Below are 14,495 nucleotides of genomic sequence, written 5' to 3'. Positions count from 1 at the left end.
AGTTCAGCAGGCAGGAAGGGACGTGACCACACTCACCAAGCTACAAAAACATGGCGGGTCAAAGAACATTCAGCTGGGAAAGCAGCAATGACAGCCAAGCGCAGGACACACACTCACACACACACAAATTCACACACACACACACACACACACACACACACACACAGTACCTGTTGCATGCCTTGGCAACATCAGAGTGACGCCACATTTTTATACAGCACTCTTTGTCTGTGCCAAGAGCTACTATATATACAAAATAAACTATGACTAATATGACCAACTGAAAATATTCTTCTTCTATGGTACCATTTCATACAGATAAACCACTAAGTGCTCCCTTTTTCCAGTGGAGGAGTCAATAAGAAATGGTTGAGTTAACTTACAAGTGCAAGGAATCATTGCCTCCAATGAGACACACAGAGGAGAGGAGGGCTGCTCAGCCTCACTGGATGCCTCATACAAGCTCATTTGAATTGCAAATGGTGGCAGGCAGCATGCTGGGCTGTGAAATCCCAGCAGCACCCTTGGGCATCTGAACTCATGCACAAACACACGAGTAGCGAGACTTTGTGTATACATATACACCACAGTGAAAAAGAAGATAAAGCCGTTCAGAATCTTTGAGTTTGAGTCACTTCAATGTGTCTGAACTTGATATGATCACAAATTCATGTGGAAACACTGACAAGCAAACAGTGCAGAAACTGACGCTGGTGCTGAGGTGAGGTAACGGCTCCCTGGCAGTTAGGAGGGAGCAGAAGCATCAGGTGATACTCAGAGGAAGGCTGGCTGGCAGGCTGACTCGGCGAGGCTAACGCAGCAGGCACAGAAGCGTGTCCGACGTCAACAACATGGACGCTGTGTGACAGCAGGTCTGCCAGCCCGAGGCTGACAGTGTGCACGGCCCGAAAGAGGAGTGTGACGAAGTATCACAAGCCCACCTGTACAGCAATAGGAAGCAGGCCAGAACGCTGCAGAGGAGGTAGGACATGACAAACCAATACAATAAGAAATGTGATATAATAAGCTCTCTTAAGGGTCAATCAGAAGACCTTTGAAGGATGACACTTCATAGGACTTTTCTACATTCAAAACCATAGACATTTAAGGTAGGAATACAACCACAGAGAACAGTCCTAAAGCATCCTGCATTGCTGAAACATTCCTCCTCAGTACTGTATGTAATTCCACAAAACCGGTGAAAGCCAGGGGGGCCAAAGGTGAGGCCATTTCCATACATGGACCTGTCTGAGCGTGCAGGCAAAAACAGGCAAAGTGCTGCAAATGTCTGCACAGCATAGAGCTGAAGTCTGTATTTTACAATATTTACACATCACTGACTGATTCATTCATTGTGAGTTTAAAAAAAAACGGTGCAAAAATATACAAACAACAAATCCACTTGGATGTTTTTAAAAGCAAAACTCAAACCACTTTGTGTGGGCAAGCCAGAGGTGTTGATGAGAGAGAGGGTGTGACAATGGCAACATTGTGTAAGTCACTCCCTGTGTGTATGTGCATCTGTCAGTGTTTGCTGTTGCATAATTACTGGATGGGTGTGTTGGGAGAATACAGTGACTGAGCCAATAGCAGATCCAGTTCTCCCTGACAGGCTGAGACACAAATTGAAACAAACATACAACAGCTGATTCCAGCTGAAGAAGAAGCCAAGTACAACTCTGAAGGACGTGGGAAACCCAGAGTCAAAGTGAAGGCCGGAGCTGTAGGTTGTGAGAACATCATGAAGGAGCACTGGGGGGGGGGGTTACTGCCTGGTTGTAGATTTGCAGATCTGATGTGAACAGCTGACTGAGCCAGTGGGCGGAAAACGACGCTGCAACTTGCTCCTGCCTCTGCTTCAGTCCCATAATATTATTCATCCCCCCGGTAGAGGACGGCAAGCAAGTGGGCAAAGTCCATGCGCGTTACAAAATGATGGTGTATTGGACAGCTGCAGCTTGAATACATGCCTTCTCATTGCAGCAGCTAAAAGCACAAAGAGAATATAACAAAGCGCCGCGATCATTGAGGAATTATGTGTAAAAAAAATAAATTAATAAATTAAATAAAAAATAAGGACAAAGCGGGAGCGGGAAAGATCTCGGAGGCGTTAGAGCTCGACATTCAACAAATCGTTTAACACAACCTCAAGACAGCGCTTGAACCGACATAAGCAAACTAGCGGGGGAGGAAAATACGAATATTTCAACATACCCTCCTGTCAGACAGACATCCAGAGGAGGACCATGGATGGCGCGCACCGGGGAGGGGGGAGGTCAGTCCTGCTCCTGCCGCCGCTCCGTGTTTATTCCCCGGGTTTAAGGGAAAGGGAGTGTGTCGGTGTTTTGCCGGTGAGAAGCCTAATGAGAGAGGGAGGAGGAGGAGAGAGAAAGAGGGAGGGACACTGTCAGATGCAGGGAGGCAGGAGGGAGGAAGACACACACGCAAATACATACGCGCACACGCACGCACACAAGCCCGTGTGTTCAGGGGGAATGCGTAAAGCCAAACAGCGCTTGTGTCAGTCCTGCAAAAAAACAAAAAAAACAAAACAAAAAACGTCCGTCTATGTCAACAAGTAGTCAGATCTGAATAAACATGCGGGACATGCCAACAAGGTGACATAAGCCCTTGCTTCTACAGCAGCTGCAGTCATCCACGTGTCAGAGACTTCTGTCATGAAACAAGGCAACAACATGAGGTAGAAACCCGCCTACAATGTGTTTGGGTTGTTATAGTGAGTAAGTGGAGATGGTTCATTTTTACGCAAATTACGCTCTCTCTCTCTCTCTCTCTCTCTCTCTCTCTCTCTCTCTCTCTGCTTTTAATGAAATATTTACAGACCCCAGCAACTACATCAGAGGAGTTGCTGTTATTTCTTCCAGTGTCGTCAGGATGGCACCACAATCTCTTTGATTTCATCACTTATAGTCCATTGCTAATAACGCGCAGCCTCAACTCCCTCACCTTATAGTACATAGAGATGATGGGATTTTATTAGCACAAAGGGCAGCGCCCCCCCCGGAACCACCCACTGTTGTAAACAAAAAAAAAAAAAAGAAAAGCAATAATGCGGAGGTATCAGATCCCTATTGTGCCTGCTAAATTAACAAGGTATTATTTTTGAAAGGCAAGCTGAGTTTGATGTAATTAATCACCGATCAGGGGTTTCTGTTGCTGATTTGATTAATCGCTGTCAGCTCCTTACAAAAGCAGGGTTATAATTCTGTAATGTGTTCATTGGGATAGTATAAATATTACAGCAGAACTAATTTGCCCTTAGCGTCTGTACAAACATACAAGGTCACCACCAGCTCACACTGTAAGCACTAGGCTATAGGACAATGTCATTTTATCTGTAGCCTATAACCAGAAGTCCAGGGGTCACAAAAGCCCCGGGTTACTGATTTGTATTAATTTAATTATATTTAGGACGATATCGGGTGTAATGATTGTCCTTAAAGGTCCAATAGGCCTATAGTATAAAGGTAGATTTCCATGTGTTGTTTGATTATAAAGCAGGTCTAGGTTCTATATTAATACAGTGAAAGTATCAAAGCGCTCAGTCCACAGAGAAATGCACACAGCCTGTATTCAGAAACTGAGCCTTAAAACCAGCCGTAAGCACTTCTGTAACTTTGCGATGTCACAACTACACAGTCACAATCCTCAGCCATGCCCCCAGCATGACCGACCTGGACCCACCATCCAGCCTTGCAGGATTTGGTCTCTCTGAGTGTTTACCTGAAATCCGCTATAATTTTATTCAGTCACCCAGAAAACAGCCAGCCAATCAGATGAGAGGTTCAGAGCCTTCTCTCTTGTGATTGGCTCACCAACCTGTTGTTACTAGAGCTCCAGAGAGAAGCCTGAGAGAGGAGATGTAAAACTACATTAAGATATATCAAATATATCTTCTTATGGATCAACACAGGAAATAAAAAAAATAAAACACAGGAGACGAGGAAAATACAGACCTTTAAAAGACTCACTCCACTAATGCAGCATTGCATTCTTATAACCTTGTCAGACTCATGATTTTAGTAGAATCAAAAATCTGTCTAAACCTTGCACCTACATTACAAATTCAACTTATAGGAGACTTGGGTGTGTTGTGGAGGTAGCAGCTAATGTAGCTTTGAGCCACTGTCTTCAAGCAGAGATGAGAAGCAAGCTACAGTAGCAGAACTCACTTCTTTCTTAGTCCACACCCCCAGATCTTTTTCATTTTCAGACTTGCAGCTGACTCAAGTGACAACACATCAGGACATTACTCCGATTTCATGTTCCCTCTGGAGCCACAAAAGGCTTTATACAACTTTTCTTTTACACATACTGTAGTTCTTTAAACAGACTTTCATGTGTAAAATCAGTGCAGTTCTGTTACTAAATCTTATCTTGGCTCTTGTGTCAAAATCTAGTGTTAAGACCTTCATTATTTCAGTTTTGTGCTTTACTTATCCTTAAATGCATGTGTTTAAAGCAACTATAAAAAAAATTTCACTTTAACAATGGACCACATATCCACTTGTAGCCTATGTGAGAGGGGCTCTTCCCCTCAACCATCTTTGTATCCGTGGGAATGTTGCTAATGTCTTTTGCTACAGGATGTGCATTATCAACTTTTTGCTAACACATTCACTGTATCAGTTTAAAGGAAAATATGATATTTCATTGTGTGTACAGCTTAGTTACAGTGGCCAAAAAGTCATTTGTTGCAGGTTTAATAAACGTACCACCAGTGTTGGGTTGTAATGTATTAGGCTGACTCATTATGTTACTGTAATGTGATTACTCTTTCTGGTCATGAGAAGTGACTGGAGGGAGTACAATTTGAATTTCCACAGTTTGGGTGTCTGCCTTTTTGTCTTAGCGGGAGTTTGATGGATGGTTGACATTGAGTTCTCTCAGTGTTCATTGGAGACACTGGTGCGAAACATGTTCGCTTATGTTAGTACAAGGTCTGAAGGTGTGCGCGGGCAGTTAGCCTTCGCCACGACAGGAGAAATGTTGCTCCTGGTAACTGCTATATTATTAGGAACATAAGCCACTGGGTTCATTCAGTAATGAGGTGGTTTTGTTTAGAGTTGGAGGGTGTGTGAACTCTGCAGCTGGAGGACTTGTTTAGGGCTGTGGCTAAGCTAGCTGATGATGGCTTGTTAAACTATAAGGTCTATGATGTTTTCAATTGTTAAATACAGAATATGTGATGTGTGGCAGCTCTACTGACTAACAAACAAGTCATGTAACTGACTGAATTTTGGTATCATGCACAGAAATACTGTAATCACACCACAGGAGGAGGGAGGAACTCGGGGGTAAACATCTTATATTTGTGGCTCTCTGTGATTTCAAATATATAGATGGGTGACAAATTAAAGAAAAACACAACATTCTGGAGGCCTACAGTCAACCCCACTGAACACCCACTCAGTGAACTCTGGTGCTCTGTTTTGAAGCATCTGCATCGTTGTGTTTCTCCACACATTTGTTCAAGTTTCTCCTTTAATTTGCAACCCATCTGTACATGTGCCCCTCAGGGTTTCATCATTATGGCTTTTTCTGAGCGAGTTGTACAGATAAATGTTTGGGCGTCATTTCATCATATCGTTGTAGTCCATGAGACATAAAGGTGTTGCACTTTGAAAAAATACTGTATATGGAAAAATTCTGAGGTCTCTGCTTTATGGATGTCAAGGGCCACTTGTGTTTCGCTTGGTGTTTGACATTTCTGCTGCTGATAGCCTCATTTCCGCCTCAAGGACATATAAGCAAGAATTCAAAAGTGTGTTTAGTGGACACATTCCTGTTTTGCTCTGGCTATTCGTTTAAGCTGACAGGCTCAGTGTGCAAAATGCATCATACTTTACAATCCAACAGCAATGAAAATATTTTGTTCACCCATTGATCTATCCTTATGTATGCTCTTTTTAATGCACTTAACATTGTTTAAATTGCAGGATTACAAATCAATAATACTTCAAAGTCAGTCTATTCAATAATGAAGCATCTCTGTCGTGTTCTGCAGGAAACAACAGCGCAGGTGACTTATGATGGGACATGATGACAAGGCCTCGGAGGAAAGTGAAGCAGACAAACACATGGATGTTAAATAAATGCATGAAGCACAGTAATAATGCATAGTCATGGACAATCAGACATCAAAATATAAAGAAGTTTGTGCTGTGTGCCAGTCCTCTGGTCACAATTTAATTATACAAACCGCACAGAGACATGACTCAGTCCTGCAACTCAAATTTCTCTTGGAGGAGTAAGGGATGCATGAAGGAGCTGTCAAAATGTTCTCTCTCCTTGAATACTGCATAATATTAGCAAAATATTTCACTTATACAAATATTAAATTATTCAGCTGTATATCTCCATGTTCACATCTTGACATTTGCTGTTACCATAGACTGTTACATAGCAACACTTAGTGCTAAATGAAAAAAATGCTTCGTGAATGCTTACTGGGATCTAGTCCCAGTTAAAGTTACTATGTGTTTATATGTGATTCAAATTAATTCAAACAAACTCATTCACTAATACCATCAGGAATGCACCTTTGCCTGTAAAACAACTAAAAGGGAGCCATTTGATATGTGTACAGTCAATGAAATGTTCAGTTTACCTCGTGTATTAATTAATAAATGCACTTTTCATACCTTTTGAAATAATGTGCCCTCTTGGTGTTGGATATTGTTTGCCAGCTACAGATTGGCCACTATCATTAACCCCTGTGTATTTCAGCTCTTTTCTTACATTATTGTATTTTGTTTTTATGTGTGTGAATTAATTGTTGCAAGGGTGTTTGCAAATGCAAATAAAGTATTTTGAACTGAACTGAGTTATTCTGGTACAAAAAGGTTTTGTTTGTAGAAAAAAACAATTGACAATCCTGGTGAAATTCCCGGTGCATTCTATTTGTTGTTGTCAGCCCATTCATCTCAGTGTACCTAATGTAGGTCAGATCAATGTTGTTGCCACTGTACCTTTTTTTCTACCACAGGGTGGCGCCAAGGTGCAAAATTTCAAATTTGACTCTTAGTGGCTTTAAAGTCTGAAGTTTAGAAGTATTTTAAGACTTCAAAGAGCAAATTACCACCTCCTGAAAATGTGTTTTTTTGCTGAGCTCTAGTGTATCTTCTCAACCACTCACCTGTTTTAACCTCTCACTGTTGGTTCTGGTTAAAGGCATAACACAGCACACCTCTGACCCTACCTAGAGGTCACAGATGAAACAGCATTGTAACCACAGAGAGCAGTGAAATGCAGATTTTCAGCCTGTTCCAGTCTATTTAAGCTGCGATGAAACACTAAAACATCCCTGAAACCCATAGAAATGATGATCAGCAGTGGGCAAAAACACACATATCTATGGCATTTATATAATGACAGTGTAGTATAAACTAGTTGTCTGTTTATGCCTCTGTGGAAGCAGGATTTCATTGGCTTCAGGCAAACACTCACTTGGCCGGACAGTGGATGCACTGCGGACCATAAAAACAGCTGAAACCACTCAAATCCTGGTTACACCTCATCTACCCTGTTATTACAGATTTAATCCATCTCTCTCAGCTCAGCTCCAGGGCAGCTTGGGCCTGTGTTTCCCAAAATCAGAGCTGATAGAAAATCTATGGGAGATCCTTCAGACGGGCTTTTTATAATTCTACTGGCAAGTGCTATTAACTGCAGGTTGCTAATCAAAGACAGCGTGCATACTCGGTGTGAAGCAATGATGCTGCATGTTTTTTGGGATGTGCTGCTTCCAGTGATGTTATTAAATGGGACAGAGCATCATAATTATTTCATTCACTTCTTCTCCTTTCCCACCTACACAGTTTTCTACCCCAGCAAGAACTGGGTGGAAGGCAGCGAGACACATAGTCTACCACATGACGAACACAAAAAGACAGATGCTCACATTCATACTGAAGGGCACTGCAGAGTCTTGAGTCCGACTTCGGAGTGTCTAAAATACAGTCTGAACTCGAAATTAACTGTAAGGTGGTTGGCAAACTAAAAGTGTATACAGTAAATTATAGAAGTTTTGACTGGCTAAGAGGATCAGTTTCATAAAAATATACTTTTTAGTTCTATTTTATATGTGAAATCAGGTACTTTGTTGGGACAGAAAAGGTTTCTAGGTCTTTTAAAACTGTTCTAGTTCAATTTCAGGATAATTAGTTGTCAAGCAAGAAGTGCAGAGAGTGCCACAACTTACTTAGAGGTGATCTTTAAGTCCTTGGGCACCACCCACAACAGGTTAGAATCCAAACCATGGACAACCATGGACAAAACAAAATCATACAGCTGTGGGTGCCTGGATCATGCCCAAATCCCTCTCATGAAGTTGTGGAAAAAACTTTTGCCAATATGCTGCTGGTCAGATGGAGCCAGTGAAGTCCTCCAGACTGTAGCAGCCCATGCATGATGCATATTGATGAAAAATGAACCAGACCAGTCACATACTTCTGAGATTTTTGATATTTGAAAGCCCACTTTCTCATCCTACTGTTTGTTAATGCTGTTCTCTGGAGGAAGATGCAGATTCTTGATTGTCTCACATAAATCAGATAGAACATCTTTTCGTAATGGATCATTGCTGAAACATTCTTTGGTGTAGATGCTCAGACTGAAGCTATTTCAGATGGTGATGTCCTCCTGAAGACAAACTTAACTCTTCATTTTACTGACATCAGACAGATAGCAGATGATGCTCCAGATTATAGGTATAGGATTAAAGGTACTGTGGTCACTAAAAATAAAAACTCATAAAAACATACAAGACAAAATACCAAGGCACGCCTGATCAGTTTGATTTAAATGTTGTCACAAATTTGAAAAGTTTACATATTGTTACTCTTAAAAGTGCTTATATACTGTATGTGGTCTTGAGTGGCGCAGTTGGTTGAGCAGGCGCCCCATATGTAGAGGCTACAGTCCTCGCTGCAGTCAGCCCCGGTTCGAATTCCGCATTGGACGGCCCTTTACTTGTCATTCCCCCTCTCTCTGCCTCCCCATTTCCTGTCACTCTACTGTGTTATCAATAAAGGAATTAAAAAAAAAAGGTGCTTATATACAGTATAACAGCACTGGGATTTTTAACTACATGTATCACTCCACTTCACAGGTGTTATATCAACAGTTAATCAGCATTACATTAACGGTTGTTATCTACCTTAGATTGTAGCAAACGTCATCAGAAGAGGATGAAGGGAAGAAACCTGGATACTTCAGCACACTCCTATATATAATATGAAGAAAATTCCCTCAAGGTGTTACGGAGATATTATGTTCAAAAGGCCATAACTGTGTGTTGTGAGGTCACCACACCCTTGAACTTTGACTCTTTTGCATTTTCAGCAATCCCACCAACTAATATGGCGCTTGTAGAACTGTTGTATAAAAGCAATATCATACAAGAAAGAGTGAGTCGAGTACCAAAGACTGTGATTGTCTTCGGTCATTACTCCCTCTCTGTGATATTGCTAAAGTTTAGATTTCATACACAAAGTTAGGGACTTGCCAGTTAACTCAAGGTTAACAGCTAACTGTTAGCTTGAAAATCAATGCTGCAAGGATAATGCTGCAAGGCTCCATGGTTAACAGTTAGCTGCTAGGTACTGTTAACCTATAATTTTTATTCCTGTAAACAGCCAAGTTAGTTAGCTAGCTAGGTAGCATGTGCACCGTTCTTAAGCTAAATAAATAAAGGGAGATTTTAGTTTCTGTGTCTGTGTTTATTTACTGTAGCTCTAGACAGTTGCTGTAGCTAAAAGAATCTAACTGGCTAAACCTGGTAGCTGTTAAGGTTGCTAGCTTAATAGGCAGGGGGCATATTAGCTGAAAGGTTACGGGACGATGACAACACTGTCATCAATAGTTAGGCTACATTAAGAAATGAAAGTGTCATTGTAGAAAATACATGAGGAGAAATAAAATAAAGAAGTGAAGTGAAAAAAACACAAATTCAGTCATTATGGAAATCAATGATGAAATAACATTTCAGAGTTTTAATAATTTCTTCAATTATTTTATTGTTGGTTAATTTATACATTTTATATAATGCATAATGCACATATTTCATAATGTCTTTATTTAATATTGAACACTTTGAGATACCATATCTGGAGCCTAGTGAAGCCAGGCTGGGATCTTTGCTCTCTCGTTGATCTCTCTTGGGTCTTCTGTCTGTTTTTATGACCATCTGATGAAGGCAAGTTAAAATAATGTAAATATATGGATAAGCACTCAAATATTGCCGTTTCCCAAAGTTACCACTTTTCATTGTCCTGGAAGGAAAACATTATTTGCTTTTAATTAGGTGTACTGCTCACACAGACCAGGAATTAAATCTGGGTCCTATCTTGCTGTGCACGTCCCACTGAGCCACCATGTCTCCCTAGAATAGCATCACCTCTACAATGTATTAACTCCATTTGCTCAATAACTATTTAGTTGTGCAGAATACCCATAAAAGAGTTGAGTTTTGCGCAGCACCTGGGAAAATATCCCATTTTTTTCTATTATTCTCACTTATACCATTTAGCACTTAGCCCATCTGTTTATGCAAAACAGTCACATCCGAAACAATTTTCCTCCCTACGTGACAAAGTCTGGCGTGAAATGATAAAGTGAGCCCGTCCAAGTGATTTACAGTGTTTTTGAAAAGACTCAGAGGAGAGCTGCAGCATCCTGTCTCTTCCCTGTCTGATCCTTTCTCCCCACCGTGCTCCCCTGCTATCTGTTGGCCAGGACACAGCTATTTCCTTCTCTTCATTTGTTCCACCATATGACCTTTTCTGTGGCAGTAGGAGGTAACTTTGGCTAAAATACAAACTTAAAAGATTTAATTTCAAGTGCAATCTCTGCAAGATGAAAATGGAGGAAAAACAAAAAGGCTATGAATGGGATTAAGGGTCAACAAATAGTTTTTATTTGTCAAGAATTATTTTGTGGATGCTTTTATGCTTGTTGTTGTTTCGGACATCCGACAAATGAAGGTGACACCCATACTTTGACAAGAATGATTGATGGCATGATATTAAAACAAATGAGGCTTTTGAGCCCTTCAAAGGAAGAAAAATAACACTGCACAGCAAACCCTCTGTGTTTGATAGATAATAAAAAAATCACCTTCCTGACATTTTTAGACATACCTAGAATGTTTTGAAATTCTGTGTAATTTTTATAGAAATGAACATCCAACCTTGGCATGCTTTGTAACCACTGGAGCATCTTTCATCTTTGCTCAATTAACTGGACAACACTGACATGCCCTATTTATTTTGGTGGCAGAATTGTCTGCACTTTTATTCCTGTGCCATCTGCAGCCTTACCCTCCACGTATCTGTGCAGCACCGGGGGTCAGGAGGGAACCAGCCTGTCAAGCCCCACCATGCATGTGTGTCTAGACAGCTCTACTGACTGCAGATGGCAGCGCAGCTACCATGCAGCTGTACAGGAAACCAGTCATGGCATCCTGAACCTCGTGACCCCCGCCCACATCTGGTCATCACAACAATAACAACAACAACTGCCTACTGACACTGACTAGAATGACATCTTAACTATCCAGGGACATTATGAGTCACCAAAAGAGGATCTTTGTAGAATCAAATTTGTCACAGATAGAGGAAGGTCTGCAAGAAAAGCAGAGAAACCAAAATCAGCTTAACATTTCAGTCATCTCTCCTCTTTCCTTTTAATTAAATAAAGTTTTTATAAAGATTGTTTTTTAAAATTGTAATAGATTCCAAATCTCCAAAGGTGCCATATCTATGAATTTTGACAATGACTAGTATTATACCTAGCTGGTCTCCAGTATCATCAAACCTCTGTAAATAGTGGTGAACATTGTCATTTAGACATTTATACACAACTTGCTGCAAAATATTGTATAATTACTAAATATTTTAGTCATGACATTAGACTTTTGATATTTTTTTACCATTGTTTTACCACCTAAGTAGGTTCCTGAAGTATTTGCACATTGTTGAGTTTGTGCCAGGGCCCTAAATATCCTCCTCTGTTCTCTTGTAGAAGATCACCCTCCCTCAAAGACCATTTGGATAAATCTTTCCACAAGCCTTACCATTCAAATTGGCTTACTTCTTCGAAGGGCAACTTCAGTTGTGAGCATTGTGAGCAAGGTAATAAAACCTACAAGTGCAGGAGCTGTAAACATCCATTAGCTGGTAAAAAGTTTTCTATTGTCCAGTTCATAAATTGTAATTCCACAAATATAGTCTACATGCTGTTTGCCCTTGCAGTAAGCCCTACATGGGAAAACTGATAGAGCTATCAAACAGGAAATGTGGACCAAGCAATGGCCAAGCATTATACAGAGGCCAAACATGGCCCACCATCCACCCTTCATCTCACTGGCTGTAAAATAAATCTCATTGGCCATCTGATATTCCAAAATAACTTTCCCAAGGAGAGGTGTTTTGGATTGACAGCCTTCATGATCACACTACTTTCCTTTAACAAGCCTTTCCTATAACAATGTTTGGATAAATGATGTAGTGTTTCTACTCTTGTATTTCTGTTTTCTATACGAGATTGCACTTGCACTTGTTCTTGTTCTTGTTCTTGTCTTTCTAGTTGATTTTGGGAGTGGTCTGCTGCACAGCTGTGTTGGTTCAGGTTGTTGCCTTGATTATCTTGTATGTAATGGCCTTATTGTTAACACTTTCCATGCTCTGATAAAGGCCTATGACTTAAAATGTGTCAGCCATGATATTCTAATAAAAAATTACTTTTTTCTTTGATGGTGTTCTACCTTTTCTGCTTTTGAACTGATTGGATTTTTGAGGAATGTGCTTGCTTCCATTTTTTAGGTTAGTGGGGTGTAGCATTTTCTTGTAACTCCGTCACAGGTAAAATTAAGAAATCTGGTTTGAGAAAGTTTACTATTTGAGGCAGATTAAATAGATTCACCCAGATGTAGTTAGACTGTGTTGTCCGCTTTATGTACTTAAGCATGTTTTCCCACTGGCACAGTTGAATGGTCTGCATACAGAAAAAAAGTCTGTCTTACAGTCAACTGCAGATCTCATATAATTTACATATATAAGGAAGAGAAAGGGTCTTAAAATTGATCCCTGTGGAACGCCACATATGATCACTGCAGGAACTGATAAGGTGCCATTAATATCTAAACAATGAATACAGTCACTTAATTGCATAAAACTAAATGATTTACTGTACTGTTTAAGCAAGTTTAAATGTTACAGTAACTGTAATTACAATGGTACAAATAAAATATTTATAATGCCTGAAACCATTTTACCTAATACATCTGAATTATCAAGTCAAAGTTATTTGCTGACAACTAAAATATAATTAGTTCTTTGAAAAGGAACATTTCAAACACATCAACATCATCATCATCTTTAGAAAACATATTTGAAATGAAAACAGATAAAAACAAAGATATTGTACAATATGAAAGAACAATGAGCTGCACTCTGTGCTGAGAAACTGTGTGTATGAATGGGTAAATGCTTTCTGTTCAGCTTATACATTTGAGGATACTGTCTACCCTGTGTGTACTGAGTGGCTGATGGATGAAAATTAATGGTCTGATGATTCATCTATTGGCAAAAACCTCAAAAGCAGCTCCGTCCCCGATAAGTGTGCACACACCCTGCTGCACACCAGCTCAAATGAACTACGTGTCTTTCTAAGTGCTTCCGCTCTTTGTATTTTCTCCCACAGATGCTGACTCATATCAGGAACTCAGTGGTTATTTTGAATGTAATAAATGTCATAATTATCCTGATTTAAAGTTTATTAGCAGTGTTCTCATTTGAGTCATTGTCAGGCACAGACTGCGAAGGGAAGAGTCATTTCATTACCTGAAAACCAATTCTATTCCCTTTTGTGATGAGGGCCTCACAGTAGCATTTGTTTATACTCCATTCACTATTTTCACTTTTCAAAATACTTAAAGCTGACATTATTGTAGTTTAGGTATGTGGTAATTTAGATGTTACCATAGATTCACTGTTATTTTGTTTTTGTTTTAACAACATAAGTATTCATTTGGAATCGTGTCTCAAAAGTCAAATGTAGATCCATTATTCACTCTATGCTCTATATGCTCCTCAACTAGTTTCTAACTTTGTCTGTCTGCAGTTGGGTACAAAACAAACAGTGTATACTGGACTTTTTTTCACTGTCAACATCAGTTTGTGGGCCTAAACAGTGAGCTAAAAGATGCTAAGACTAAGGGGTTGTGCTAGTGGTTTGATAATTCTCTCTGGGTTCGTAATTACTGTATTAGTGATCCTTTTAACATTACATTTGATTTACATAAAAAATATTGATTGGTGCAGCTTTAAGTTTGGTTTGAAGTATGCTCTAATGCAGAGGTTTTCAAAGTGGAAGGCGGGCCTCACCAGGGGAGGCTCAGGCTCAATATTACAAGTTTTTATCAAAAGAGATCAGACAAGTTAGCCTAAATGTGTCTGATTTGGTTGAAGAGA

At 40.1% G+C, this 14,495-nt stretch overlaps 1 protein-coding gene across 2 annotated transcripts in view; it reads right to left on the bottom strand.

Moving 5' to 3' along the window:
* LOC111221723 (band 4.1-like protein 1) overlaps nt 1-2,310 on the bottom strand; it is an 86,217-nt gene extending 83,907 nt beyond the window's left edge. For both annotated transcript variants that reach the window (XM_022745244.1, XM_022745245.1), the window contains exon 1: nt 2,215-2,310. The gene's annotated coding sequence lies outside the window, so the exon portion shown is untranslated. The remainder of the gene's footprint in view (nt 1-2,214) is intronic.
* Nucleotides 2,311-14,495: the final 12,185 nt, after the last annotated feature.

This window comes from Seriola dumerili, unplaced genomic scaffold, assembly GCF_002260705.1.
Source record: "Seriola dumerili isolate Sdu_G_001 unplaced genomic scaffold, Sdu_1.0 BDQW01000088.1, whole genome shotgun sequence".
Taxonomy (NCBI): domain Eukaryota; kingdom Metazoa; phylum Chordata; class Actinopteri; order Carangiformes; family Carangidae; genus Seriola; species Seriola dumerili.
Note: the sequence above shows the minus strand (reverse complement) of the source record. Positions and strands in the feature narration are given on the sequence as shown.